Consider the following 9,729-nt stretch of genomic DNA (forward strand, 5'->3'; position numbering starts at 1 on the left):
AAAAAGCAAAGATTACAATTGTGTACCTGTAAACTGAAAGCTGAAGCAGAAGAATCTGCAATCAAGACTAGCTTGGGCTTCATAAAAAGATAAGAGCTCTGCACCGGTGGCTCTCGCCTGTAATCCTAGCTACTCAGGAGGCAGAGATCTGAGGATCACCGTTCAAAGACAGCCCGGGAAGGAAAGTCCATGAGATTCTTATCTCCAATAAACCACCAGAAAACAAGAAATGGCACTGTGGCTCAAGTGGTAGAGTGCTAGCCTTGAGCTGAAGAGCTGAGGGACAGAGCCCAGGCCCAGAGTTCAAGACCCACAACCGACCAAAAATAAATGAAAGAAGGAAAGGAAGGAAGAAAGAGAGAAAGAGAGAGAGAGAGAACAAACCCTAAGGTTTAAACTTTCCTCAGTGATTGTTACATACTCTGGCCCATTCTAACTTCTGTGGGATCACTGGTTATTTTCTGATCTTCTTAGATAACACCTACTTTGACTTGGTCAAAGGAAAATTTTCTCCCAAATTTAAACCAATTTCATTATATCAGGTTTGTTGAGACCAGGACTTGAATTCACTATCTGATGCTTTCACTCATTGGCTCCCATTCTACCACCTGAGCCATGTCTCCAAATGCCCAGTATTTCAGTTTTAATCGAACTTTTTAAGTTGACACTCTTGAGAACAGAAAACATATCAATTTGAAATTAATATGGTCAAATCAACTTTTAAATATAAGTCTTTTAAACTGGCTTAAGACCTCAACGAAATTACAGTCTAGTTTCATCACTTCTGAAGCAAAAATATTAGAAGGAGTAAATTTTCCTGAGTGCCAGCAATCCTAGATACTCCAGAGACTCAGATCCAAGGATCACAGTTTGAAGCCAGCCTGGAAAGAAAAGTCTGTGAGACTGATTTCCAATTAACCACCAAAAAAAGCCAGAAGTAGAGCTGTGCTCAAGTGGTAGAGTGTTAGCCTTGAACAAAACAGCTGAAGGGCAATGCCTAGGCCCTGAATTCAAGCCTCAGGATCGGCACCAAAAATAAAACAACCAAAAAATAATAATAATAACTGCTTAAAAAACTCTTTCCAGCCAGGTACTAGTGGCTCATGTCTGTAATTCTAGCCACTCAGGAAGCTAAGATCTGAGGATTGTGGTTCAAAGCCAGCTTGGGCTTTACAAAAGTCCGTGAGACTCTTTTTCTTTTTTTTTTTTTGGTCGGTTGTGAAGCTTGAACTCTGGGGCGAGGGTGCTGTCCCTGCGCTCTTCAGCCTTTCCTGTCCAGGCTGGCCTTGAACCATGATCCTCAGAGATCTCGGCCTTCTGAGTAGCTAGGATTGCAAGCGTGAGTCACCGGCACTCCGCTGAGACTCTTTTTTGTTGTTGTTGGCACCCGGCTGAGACTCTTTTTTTGTTGTTGTTGATAGTGGGCCTGGGCACTATCCTCAGTTCTTCAGTTCAAGGCTAGCGCTCTACCAGTTGAGCTACGACGCTACTTCGGTTTTCTGGTCGTTAATTGGAGATAAGAGTTTCAAGGACTTTCCTGCCTGGGCTGGTTTTGAACCTCAATCCTCAGATTTCAATCTCCTGAGTAGCTAGGATTACAGGCATGAGCCACCAGCGCCCTGCGCAGCTCAGACTCTTTATCTTGAATAAACCACCAGAAAACTGGAAGTGGTACAGTGGCTCAAGTGGTAGAATGCTAGCTTTGAACTGAAGAGCTGAGGGACAGCACCCAGGCCCAGAGTTCAAGCCCAACAACTGACCAAAACAAGCAAACAAAAAACCTGTTTCCTGGGGCTGAGAATGTGGCTTCGCGGTAAGAGTGCTTGCCTAGCATGCATAAAGCCCTGGGTTCCATCCCTCAATACCACATAAACAGAAAAATCCAGAAATTGTGCTATGGCTCAAGTGGTAGAGCACTAGGCTTGGGCACAGAGAGGTTCAAGGACAGTGACCAGGCAGCCCTTAGTTCAAGCTCCAGGACTGGCAAAAAAAAAAAAAAAAAACTGTTCCCTGTTACAAAAGCTTTAAACAATTATGCAACTCTTTGCAAGGAGTTCTTCAAAGTCAAGTGTTGTATGCAAACGAATTTAATAATAAAATCTATATCGATATCTCATTGTAGCACACATAAAGCAAATATATTGTTCGATTTTGATAGTTTTCTTAAAGTTATAAACAATCTTCAAATTTAATCTGGAAAGATGAACTAGCAAACAGAAAATGTAAGACCATCATAAACACACTAGAAATTTGGGGAGGGTGTATAAAGATGTATTGGTTGCAAGTCAGTAAGAAAAAATTTTTAAAAAATCACATATGTTGGGCACCCATGGCTCACACCTGTGATCCCAGCTACTCAGGAGGCTGAGATCAGAGAATCATGGTTCAAAGGCAGCAAAGGCAGGAAAGTCTGTGATACTCGTATCTCCAATTAACCACCAGAAAACCAAAAGTGGCACTATGGCTCAAAGTTGACAGAGTGCTAGCCTTAAGCTGAAGAGCTCAGAAATAGCATCCGGACCTTGAGTTCATGAACAAAAAAAAGAAAAAGAAAAGAAAAAAAAATCACTTGGACTTTCCCCTTATTTACTATGTAGCAGCCTAAAAGGAAATTTATGAATAGATTTCCAGGTAATCAAACCAAGTTTACATTCTTTACTGAATCTGGAATATATGGCTGTATGTAAAATTGAGACAGCATTTCTGTTCAAATTAAAAAACACAACTTCCTATAAAAGAAAATCTAGGTACTCAAAACAGCGAGATACATTACTTCAAACATGAACATTAAGATGAGAACTTTATTATGGTCTCAAGAACAGAAAATTAAACAGAAAGCTAAATGTCATAGAAGTCTTTTTTTACTGATATTTAATAAACAATCTGTACAAAGGTAGGCTGAAAACACAATATTGAAAAATCTGCCTCAGATTACCAACTACAAAAGGGCGAAAGATTAAACCAAAGTATAGCACTTGACTTATTGATAAAGCCTTCTGAAGAAAGCAATTTTTAGGTTGTGAAAAATATAAAATAGCATCTGTTACCTGCTGTTAAGTACCTGTTTAAGAGGCAAGTCATTTCCATCTATCTTAAGCCTAGCTTAGATACTTAAATGAAAAGGTTAGATTCAACTATACTATAAGGTTTCATCTGAAGTCTAAAATACACTCTAAAATAACCATACCAATAACAACCAACTATATTAATAATTCATCTAGAAAGCTTCTAAGGGAGAACATACACCAACCAGCTACTTTCTACTTAACAGTAAGAGTGCAGGAAAATTCATGACCTCAAAGAGTATAGGAAAATTCATGATCCCGCCCCACCCCTCAGGATTAATAATAATAAACTTGTAAGTATACACACAATATAGTTACTACACCTATTTGTATGTTTCTTAATAAGCTATTTTCATCTTATTTTGTATAAAAACAAGCCCCCTGTTCAAAATCTCTTACCTGAGTACACAAGAGATGTATTTTCTTAATAAGAAGAAGAGGCCAAGTCAATCCTGTGGGCAACCAATTAAAACCAACTTTTAGACTGCAATAGAGAATAAATGGAGGCAAAAATCAATTCAGGAAACAAAACAACACGCACAGGCCACACTGAACTGTACATTACCAAGGCGAGTCTGAAACCACAAGCACTTCATTAGAATGCACGTATCGAAAAGAAATAAAAAGACTAAACCAAAATCCCACACATGCTTTTAACTTGGTATTGCTTTCAAATGTGAAGGTCACTCAAAATATTTTCATATGTGCAAAGAGTGTCAGAAACCAATGCAAGAATAAATCAATTGAAACTGAAACAGCAATAAAAGTTCAGCTTCATAGTAATTTTTATCACTTGATAATTATACCAGTTCATAAATCACAAATCCAACTTCAACCTAGTCCCCAGATTCCTACCAAATTTTAGTGAAAGTAGAAGCACAGGCTCACATAATAACAATTCCTGGACAAGTAAGTCATCAACCAAGGTTACTCATGGAAATTACTGCAGTTCCTCTCATATTTTCCTTTCCAACAAAACATCATCAATCATGACAAAAAAAATGTAACTGAAATATTTAAGTTTTGGGTATATAAACTAATTTCACTTATATTCATCACATTAAGGTAAAGTTCTTTTAATACCACAACACCCCCACCCCCCAAAAAAAAATCCTGCTTGAAAAATTCCCTAAGTGCCTGGTACTTCCAAAAGTAAAAGCCACCAATCTTTCACTGGGATTTCCTCTAAATTGGTGAGATGATAAGCAATTCAAAATATACATAATCAAATGATTAAACAATTATATTTAAAAGATTATTTATTTATTTTTGTTCAAGTCCTGGGTCTTGAACTCAGACCTGAGTGCTCTTCATGGTTAACCCTCTACCACTTGAACCATAGCTCCATTCTGGCTTTCTGATGATTAAATGGAGATGAGTCTCATGAAAAAAAAAGAAAAAAAAAAGTCTCATGAACTCTCCTGCCCAGGCTGGTTTCAAACCCTGATCCTTAGATCTCAGCCTCCTGAATAGCTAGGATTACACGTGTGAGCCACTGATGCCAGCTTTTTTAATAAGTAAAAAGATTTTTAATCAAAGAGTATGTTCTGTCTGGATCTTAACTGGTGATCTTCCTGCCTCAGCCTCTCAAGAGTGCTGGGATAGATGACAGGTATGTACTACTACATCTGGCTTAACAGATCACTGTCCTATAATTAAGGATAAAATGTCAATAGAAGACTACTTATCTGAATGATGGTTTTAATGTCTTTCAAAAATCAAGTTACAAATGAGTTTAATATTCATCATCAAAAAGTAAAGCAAATTTCAAGAATCGTGTTATTATGTACTTTACTCAAACTGATTAGTGAGACTGTTTTGCCACAAAAAGCTTTGTAAATGATGGCCTGGGGGTGTGGGTCAAGTGGTATACCCAAGCCAAGGCCCTAACTTCAAACCTATCTACTGCCAAAAAAGTTAGACAAATGTTATAAACACATTTTCAAAAGTCCAAACCATTGAATTAATCTTTGACTTATACAAATTTATCCTAATTAAATCTAAAGAGTTTTAAAACTCTTCATTTACAAGCCAAATCCAACAGTTTCTGTAACTGATCACAAAGGGAAATGAAAAAAAAAAAACTTGCTTCAAATAAAGCCATAAGAAAGGTCAAGTGTTATTGTAATTTTTAGTTCTAAATGTACAGTGTCAATTCTAGAAACTGCAAAAACAGGGTTATTTTCTAATTAAATTTTGTAATAAATCTGACACCTACTGCACATTCTAATTCAAAAGGTCTGGTATGAGGCTAGGGCATATACTCTGAATATAAGGGAAAACCAAACCGGTTCCTTTCTTTTCTTTCCTTTCAAACCTAAGACATACTATGCCCTTGATGGGGAGGATAAATTCAAGTCAGCCACTTAAACCCTAAAGGAACTCACTAAGCTCTACCCAAAAACTTGAACAAAATGGCCAGAAAGGAGGAAAATTCTTATTCCACAAAGGTTCAACATCTGGGTGATTTTGGTAAATGTTTTGCTCAAAAGTTTTGTGTTCAATTTATAGCACAAAACCAATCCAAACATAAAAGGGAAAGCCTATTCTACCAAGGGGGGAAAGATTGAGAATGTCAAAGCTACAAGTCAGAACCTCACTGCTCTCAGTGCTAGACCTCTTCTTTCACAAGGAAAAGAAAGCAAATGGAAAATGAGAACCGGACTGAATTACTTTGTTTTGCTAGTCCAGGGGCTTGAACTCAGGGCCTGGTTGGGTGCTGTCCCTGAGCCACAGCACCACTTCTGGCCTTTTCGTGTATGTGGTACAGGAATTCATGTATGTGAGGCAAGCACTCTTACCACTAACCTACATTCCCAGCCCTCAACTCACTTTGTAAAGACCATAATTTCACAGTGGTATCACAGTTTCCCAAGAAATCACTTATTCATAATATTATATATCAGTTAACCACCGGGAAGTAGGATCCCAAATTGGAAGAAAAAAAAAAATCCACCCCAATCATCTTAAGCTCTAATTAACTTTAGGATAAGACAAACAATTCTATGTATCAAAATATGTAAAAATACATTATACACAGAGTTATAAAGATAGGCAAAGAGAAAATGGTTTAGTATTGATCCATCAGTATATTTCAGACCTAACCATACACTAGAAAAATTACAAATACTGCTATAGAAAATTTAGCACATTAGGACAATGCAGTCTTATTTACTACTAGGAATTTCAGGATAAAATGTCTGACAACAAACCACATTATCAAGATGCTAAAGCACAACTTGAACTTGACTATTTCTACTATTCATCTGGTAATAAACACCCAAAGTGAATCTGTTCAGTCATCAGTCTTTAACAAGAACCAAGATAGAGGAGAAGTAGGTATTTTAGATCCCAAAGAACAAAAACCAGCAATCCTACAAAAGATCACATCAGAGATCTGAACAGAGAAAATCAATTACAATGGGCACAATGCTATTAAGAAGTAAAATCACATCATGGTAGGCATTATGAAACTACAGCATCATCCACTTGATTTTTGTCCCCCATGACCAAATGGAACACATTTCATATTCTAGAATCAATCCTAATGAAAAAATTCTACTGATATTGATGAAGATGTATCACTGCTCAACATTCCCATTCAATAGAAAGAGATTTCTTCTGCCAAAAACTTTAACAATTATTTTGACACCAATAAAAATGTTATCTGACTTCATTTCACTTCAAAGCAAAAATATTACTTCTAACCTACCAACCACATCGCCATTCACCATGCTTTTAAGACTTAAAAGTTGGCTTTTACTCCAAAAAATGAAGAGTATCATAGGTGGTAGTAAAAAGTAGATGAAACTACAATTGAGTTTAGATGATTTTTCTGTGTACTGACCTAAAATATTCATTTCCACAAACATTTATAAAGAACTTGTAGACCACACATGAAGATATAAAACAGAACAACCACTCCATTTTCCAGAGGGTTATCTAAAAGCATTTTTTGTGCAATCAATTAGACACCTACAACACCTACAGAAGCAGGCATTCATCCAAACTGAAGGATGACCTGACATGGTGACACAGGACTACAGTCCTGTAACTCAGGAGTCTGAGACAGGAGAGTCTTGAGTTTGACATCAGCCTAGGTATGCTTCATCAAGAGACTCCTTCTCAAAAATAGACCAAAAAAACAAAAAAAAAAAAAAAACTGAATGAGAACAGCATGTATCTCTGCAAAACAGAATAATGCAGTATCAGTATTGTCATTGGAATCAAGCAGCTGGAACACACTGGCCTAAAAAATCAAGTTTTTACAACCTCTAAATCATACCAACACAACCCACAGACGTTCAATGCAAAACATTTGACATGTCATGTCCAAGTAAAAGAAGCCTAAAATGTACTGGTAGTAGCAGATAACAATAAGTTAACTAACACCATGTTTTCTAAAGCTTCATATTTTTATCTAACAGACTAGAACATAAACTGAAATTATGCATTACAATCCATAAGCAAAGTGATCAACATCAAACAAGCATAAGAAAGTAATATAAAACAAAACCAGTCATTTTTCTACATGTCTAGACTTGTGGGATTTTATCAACTGCAAATGCTTTGAAACACATTAACGCACACTAGTTAACAGGGCACCAGGCAATTCTGATTTTCACTAGTAATGCAGCTTGCAAAAATTACACCATTCAACAAGCTCCAAGAGATATTCACAAAACTCTCCTTTCAGCAAACCCCTCCCCCACAAGGCACAGAGGATGTACTTACTAGAATCATTCTACTCCTGTATAATACAAAACAGTACCTTCCAACTGCCCCCAATTACATCAAGTCACCTCTGTAATCCAAGAGCAAATGAGTTTTTCGAGGCCCCAGAACCTTCAACACAATGCCTACAAATCTCAATACAAACTACCCAGCTAAATGAACGTGTTAGCACTACCCGCGTAAAGCCCACACAGGAGCCCCTCTGACGTTCCACTACGAAGCACATGCTGAAGGCACAAAGTCCAGGCACGTACTAACTAGCCGTTAAGCTTGCTGCACAAATGTCCATCCTCATCACTAACCTGTAGATCCCTCTAAGGCCCTCCACCATTTCACGTGGCTGCAAACGAGCGCCGCCAAGCTTCTGGGAAACTTACTCCATCAGAAAACACCCAGCCTCCATATAGCACGGGAGCAGTAAAGCCCCTTCTCCAAGCTGCTTTGAGGCCACGGGCTTAGTACCCTTGCAAATTCTCTGCACCTGGAGGCCTACTGACCCCCACTTGCTCCTCTACTAGTCTATATCTATATCCCCAAGGATAAACCCCTTCCCAACACTGGGCCTTCAAGAAAATTCATTGACACCCCCTTCGGCCTGCAGGCCAAAAAGGCGGCCGGTTCTCAGGCCTCTTTCTTGGGACTTAACAGCAGAGTACCAACCAGAGCCTTCTGTCCCCCCCAGGTATCCAGACTAGAGTCCCCTTTTTGTTAGTAGGCCACGGAGCCCGCCTTTCCATTTCGGGGGCTCCTCCCTACTTCCAGGCAAAGGTGTAGTTACAGCCTGCGGCCATTTGGAGGCAAGGGAAGCCGTGCCCGTTCGGGGTGTAGGTGTGTTTGCACGGCAGTCCCCGTTAGCTCACGGGCCGCGGGCCAATCCAGCTTGGGCCGCCTCCCTCTCTGCGACCACGGGGGCGTCCTCGCCGTGGCCTCAACCCCACTTCGTAGCACAGGCTCGTCCTCTCCAGCCGCAGAGGCGCGAGTGGCGCCCCAATACCCCCGCAGCCCTTGCCCCGACTCTTTGTGTGGGGCACTCGCTGCGGCGGGCTCAGAGGCCTCCGAAGGCCCCGCCCCGGGCCACCAAGGGGCGGCTCGAGCCCCGCACAGCCCCGCCCGTTCCGGGGCTGCGGGAGTCTTACCGGGGAGAGCTTGGGCGGCACCAGAACCCAGACCTGAGTTACCCCCCGCGCGAGCGCCTCCGCCCCGCGGCCGACAGCCCCAGCCCGAACGGCTTCCCGGAGCCCACCGCCGCAGCCAACACCTCCTCCGCTGCCTCACAAAATGGCCGCCGGCCCGTTCAGCCGCTCCGCGTTCCAGAAAGGGGCGGGATGGAACGTTTGCGTCACTGTGTGGGCGGCGCGGCGCGTGCGCACTGATTGTTTAGGGCGGGTTACCGGAAGTGCCCGTGAGGGCCTTTTAATTCCTTAGACTTAGGGCCCAGGTTGGGCTGGGTGGGGATGTGTGGCTGAGCCTGCTCCGCGGCGGGACTGGAAGCGGATTGCGGCTTTTCTTTCCAGCGGCTGTGGAAGGAGGGAAAGAGAGCCTACCGACAGAATTGTTCTGAGGATTAAACGGCCCAGGAGTTGTGTTATTAATCTTGTCCTCACAAGAGAGTCAACACCAATTTTTTTTTGGGGGGGGGTCCAGTTGTGGGGCCTGAACTCGGGGCCTGGGCACTGTCCCTCAGCTCTTCAGCTCAAGGCTAGTGCTCTACCACCTGAGCCAAGCGCCACTTCCGGCTTTTTTCTTTTTTGCTTATGTGGAGCTGAGGAATCGAACCCCGGGCCTCATGCATGCAAGGCAAGCGCTCTACCACTGAGCCACCTTCCCAGCCCCTCAACACCAATTTTTTACTCCAAAAAACATTTCAATTCAGGAGGGCTTCTCCACCTTATCCCCACCACAGCAATACTTCAGTATTACACTGTTACAG

General features: G+C 41.2%; 1 protein-coding gene across 5 annotated transcripts in view; it reads right to left on the reverse strand.

Moving 5' to 3' along the window:
• Nucleotides 1–9,111, reverse strand: part of Cpne1 (copine I) — a 45,878-nt gene extending 36,767 nt beyond the window's left edge. For 2 of the 5 annotated variants that reach the window (XM_013010884.1, XM_013010879.1), the window contains exon 1: nt 8,936–9,088. The gene's annotated coding sequence lies outside the window, so the exon portion shown is untranslated. Of the gene's footprint in view, nt 1–3,464; nt 3,550–8,935 lie in introns of all 5 variants that reach the window. The other 3 variants (XM_013010880.1, XM_013010881.1, XM_013010878.1) reach the window with 3 other exon arrangements.
• Nucleotides 9,112–9,729: the final 618 nt, after the last annotated feature.

Source organism: Dipodomys ordii, unplaced genomic scaffold (genome assembly GCF_000151885.1).
Source record: "Dipodomys ordii isolate 6190 unplaced genomic scaffold, Dord_2.0 Scaffold13, whole genome shotgun sequence".
NCBI classification, from domain to species: Eukaryota; Metazoa; Chordata; class Mammalia; order Rodentia; family Heteromyidae; genus Dipodomys; species Dipodomys ordii.